At 40.1% G+C, this 4,924-nt stretch overlaps 1 pseudogene; it reads right to left on the minus strand.

Annotated features, from left to right (window-relative positions):
- Positions 1 to 4,235: 4,235 nt before the first annotated feature.
- Positions 4,236 to 4,518, minus strand: LOC110314518 (annotated as a pseudogene).
- Positions 4,519 to 4,924: the final 406 nt, after the last annotated feature.

Here is a 4,924-nt window from a genome sequence, read left to right on the forward strand (position 1 = left end):
AAATTCAATCTTTAGAGGCATTAACAATATTGAAAGAGAGCATAAACCATACTAGCATGCGGACAGGGTTCATGTATATAGATTATTGGAAATGCCAGGACTCCAGGAGGCTGAATCTCTTTGAGACTCTTTTCCTCAGGACTCTTTCAGGTTTTCAGGCCTGTTGTGAGCCACCACTGAAGTAGGCGTGGCATTTATTAAACTACTTAACAATGTAATCTGGTTTAAGAGACACTATAGAACTTAATATGGATACTGTCAAAAAATAAAATGAAATAATGTCATTCCCACAATAAAAAAGACTCCTAACTCATCAAACTGCAGCAAATATGAGACTATGGTGTACCCAGCCTTAAATGGGATGGGACATCTGCATCGCACCCCTCCCTACAAGGCTCAGGGATCAACACAGAAGAGGGGAAGGGAAGAGTCACATGTAGGAACCAGAGGTTGGGAAGAACTGCTTTGAAATTATTGGCTGCACACAGCAAAACCACTGCACATAAGAACGCACGGGTTGTGCCTACACACCAGACCTACATTAAGTTAGGATAGTCGACAGTCCATCAATAATAGGGGAGGAGTTCATGAGCTCTCACCCTTAGCTGAGGAAGTACTGACAGTTGATGCCTTCTACGGGAGGGAATGTCAGTTTTCTTCAGGGATGCAGCCCTCGGTAGATTGCCCATGGTCCAAGAATGGATAGCCATACACTTGTACCCATCCTGGCAACACCAACTGAACTCATTTTTTTTCAAAGAGTACATACTTGCTCCAGACACAAATGGGAAGCTGATTACCTCCTGTCTCACCAAGAAACTGTTAAAGTTTCTGAGAGATCAAAGGAAATAAAGACACAGTGAATAAAGCAAGAGCCATGACGGCTTCGAAGGCTGTGGTGTATGTCAAATTATTCCATTGTGATGGTCCTGAATTCATTGTAAAAAGAGAATGCATACTAACACCAAGAATAGTGAAGGCCATGTTGAGTGGGTTCTTTCTTCCTTTAGCCCTTTTCCTTCCTAACAAAAGTTCAGTGGTGTGTTGTCTTAAAGTACAAAATACTTCCAGTGCCAAAGAAAATATTCACAAATGCTGACATTCATAATAACAAGAATTACTCCTTTGACTGACCCAGTCCTTTTACCAAATGGTTCCCATTCCTTTGCATTTAACAGAACTTAAGAAAGGCCTTAATGGAGTTATCAGCTGGTACATCACAAAAAATGATTTTTGAAGACAAAATATTGACTGAGTTTTGGAAAATATGTGAGTTAATTTTCATGAAGCATAGTCAATATTGTGAAAATTACAGTGTCATAAATTGAGAAGGATGGGATGAGTGGGTGGTTTTTAACTTATTATTTGGCACACTTAAATTACTACTGGACTACATAATTCTTGACAGTGTGTTTTCTAATATTTGACTGGATTTGATGTCATTAAAATAGAATACAATACCAGAGATTCCACTTGTATTAAGAAAGAAGCCAGGGTCCCATGAAAAAATAAAATTCAATGCTCAGCCCTTAACAGTATCTCTATATAAAACCATATCCTTCCAAGGCTCAGGGACCACTGAAGAAGAAAGGGAAGAAAGAATCTTTAGCAAGAAGAGATGGATGACTTCAAGTAAATAGCATTTTCTAAGCACAGCAGGGCATATGAATGCACAACAGTTGAGACAGCATGCAGAAGCCCTGTGCATGCTCAAGCAAAACAGAATCCAAGCAGGAAGGGGAGGGGAGGTAGACATGGAGTCCCACTCCTAGATGAGATGCTGTTGGCAGTTGATAGCAGCTAGAAGGGGGAGAGTTGGTTTTCCTTAAGAGGGTGGCCTCTGGTAGAATAACTGCAGTCCAGGGGAAGGTCAGGCATACAAGAGTAAGTGGGCAGCACAAGTTAGACTTGGTGGATTAAAAGACAAAAGAGGACACAATGGTGAGTGAGTAAAGAAGGTGGATCTGGAAGAAGTTGGGGGAGAGGTGTATATGGTCAAAATTCTTGAAGAACTGAACCAGGCATGGTGATGCATGCCTTTGATCCCAGCATTCAGGAGGCAGAGGCGGGCCAATCTTTGAGTTCAAGGCCAGCCTGATGATATACAGAGTAAATCTGAGAACTACACAGAAATTGTTTCCAAAAAAAGGAAGAAATGAAGGAAGAATGAAGGACAGAGGATAAAGAAATCCTCTAAGAACTACTATTATTAAAAAAAAGTAAAAAACTAAAAAATTTAACAAAAAAGTCAAAGATGAACTAAATAAAAGAAACCTCCATTGCGTACACACACAGCATTTTCTTTACTAAACACTTGTTGATAGGCTTCTAGTCTGATTCCACATCTTGACTACTGTGAATAACTATATGGATATTGAAGTGTCTGTATGGTATGGAGTATGCCATGTAATGTATTTGGGTTAACAGAAGAATAAATAAAACAACAGTAAAGATGGTTAGCACTAATTCAAAATAAAGGCAACAGGTTTTTCATAACAGAAATGGGCAAGAAGGGACTTGACATAAACTGGAGGTAGCATCTCACACCCTGAATAACTTCCACTTTAAGAGTTAAATGACTTCAACTACCTTTCCATGCCAACAGAAGTCATGTAGGGAAACTGAAGGTACTATGACTCTGCAGATTGTATACTTTACCCTGCTAAACATTCAGGGTTCTTTGTGTGGTATTTAAAGAAAAAAAGGACAAGATGCCTAACAAGAGGCTGTTTATCTAAATGTTTGTGGACTGTTAAAGAAAAAAATACAACAAATTTTAAAACTGCATATTATTTAGCCCAATAATTCTACTTATAGAAGTTTGTCTCACAAATACATACAAAAGACAAAGAAATCCACAGAAACAATTTTCAATGCAAATACTGTTTTTCAAAGCCAGACGTGGTAGCATACAGCTATGATTCCAGTGTTTGGGATGTAGTCAGGAGGATTGGGAGTTCAAGGTCAGCCCCAGCTACATAATGAGACTTTGCCTCTACAAAACAAGAGTTGAGGACATGGTTCCTGGTTATATGCTAGACCAGCATGTGTTGCAATCTAGTTAGATCCCTAGCAGTGAAAGCAGTTTGGAACCCACTGTACTAGCTGGTTTTGTGTCAACTTGATACAAGCTAAAGTCATCAGAGAGGAGGGAGCCTCAGTCAAGAAAATGCTTTCATGAGATCCATCTATAAGGCATTTTATCAATTAGTTATCAATGTGGGAGAGCCCAGTCTATTGTGGGTTGTAGCACCATGGGATAATGGTCGTGGATTCTATAAGAAAGCAGGCTGAGCAAGCCATGGGGAGCAAGTCAGTAAGCAGCACCCTCCATGGTCTCTATATCACCTCCTGCCTACAGGTTCCTGCCCTGTTTGAGTTCCTGTCCTGACTTCCTTTGATGCTGAACAGTAATATGGAAGTATAAGCTGAATAAACCCTTTCCTTGCCAACTTGCTTATGGCCATGGTGTTTTGATGCAGCAATAGAAACCCTAACTAAGACAGTCACCCAAATGTCTGGAATTTGGAGACTGGTTAAATAAATTGTGGTACACAGACATGTGTCCATTAATCATGGAAATTCATTATGAAAAAATGTGTTATTGTAAAGTTTCATTATTGTACAGTCAAAAAGTGTAATTATACAAACCAAGATAGTATAATTTGTTCATTTTCAGTACTGCTTTCCTCCTTCCCTCCCCCTTTTCCTCCTCCCTCCTCCCTCTTCTTCCTCCTCTTTCTTCTCCTTCTTTATGTATATGAGTACTCTGTCTGCATATTTGTCTGCATGCCAGAAGAGGACATCAGATTCCATTATAAATGGTTGTGACCCACCATGTGATTGCTGGCACCCCTAAAAGAGCAGCCAGTGTTCTTAACCACTGAGCCATCTCCATGGTCCTTAATGTGGTCTCTTAATGTGGTCTCAAGAGTCATGGTAGGCATGGGATGCAGAAGGTTGATCATTTTCCAGGAAACCTGTGTTTTGCTTTGGAGCTTCCTTTCTAGACTTAGTTTAGTTTTGTGGTATGAGGAATTGAGCCCAGGGTCTCACAAATGCAAGTACTCTCCTACTGAGCTACATACTCAGCCCTGAACTCTGTATATAAGTAGAAGTATACTTGCAACCCCTAATTTAAGTATTATATGTTAAATACATAAGCAAGTATTGTAGTCTTTGGTGATGATTGATTTTCAAGTATTATGTACTATACATTACTGTATGTGCTACAGTTTTCTTTTTTTTAAGTTTTTCACATTTTTATTCTTTGTGCACAAAGACTAGCATGATCGGTTCCACTTGGTAGTCAGTCGAACAATCCATTCAAGGTCGCTTAAATCAACTTAATGAAGCCTATGTCCTTCGCGTACTGCTGGAAGCACTGGCGGCACATGTTCAGCCCGTATTTGCGGATCAGACCGTGGCGATTAGAGCAGAAGCAGCAAGAGCGGGAACCCTGGCCGAACTTCCGAGGGTGACTCCAGTAGAGCTGCTGGTGACCCATCTTGCCTTCAGACGCCCGATGAGGGAAAAGGGCTACAGTTTTCTATATCTGGAAGCATAGTAGGTTTTTCTTTTTACACTAGCATCCAAAACAAATACAAGAATAATATATTGCACTGGAATGTTTTGATGGTTAGTATCACTAGATCATAGAAATTATTCAGCTCAAGGCAAGCATGGTGACACGTGCCTGTAATCCCAAGCACTTGGGAGGATACAGAAGTAAATCATGAGTTTGATGTTTTCCTGGGCTACATAATGAGACCTTGGGCCAGAATGGACTATAAGATATCATCTCTAGAAAAAAGAAAAGAAAGAATGAATGAAAGGAAGGGAGGGAGGGAGGGACGGACGGAGGGAAGAGGAGAGGTAGGAAGAAAGAAAGAAGGAAAGAAAGAAGGAAAGAAAGAAAGAAAAA

The sequence above is a fragment of the Mus pahari genome, chromosome X (assembly GCF_900095145.1).
Source record: "Mus pahari chromosome X, PAHARI_EIJ_v1.1, whole genome shotgun sequence".
In the NCBI taxonomy this organism is placed as follows: Eukaryota; Metazoa; Chordata; class Mammalia; order Rodentia; family Muridae; genus Mus; species Mus pahari.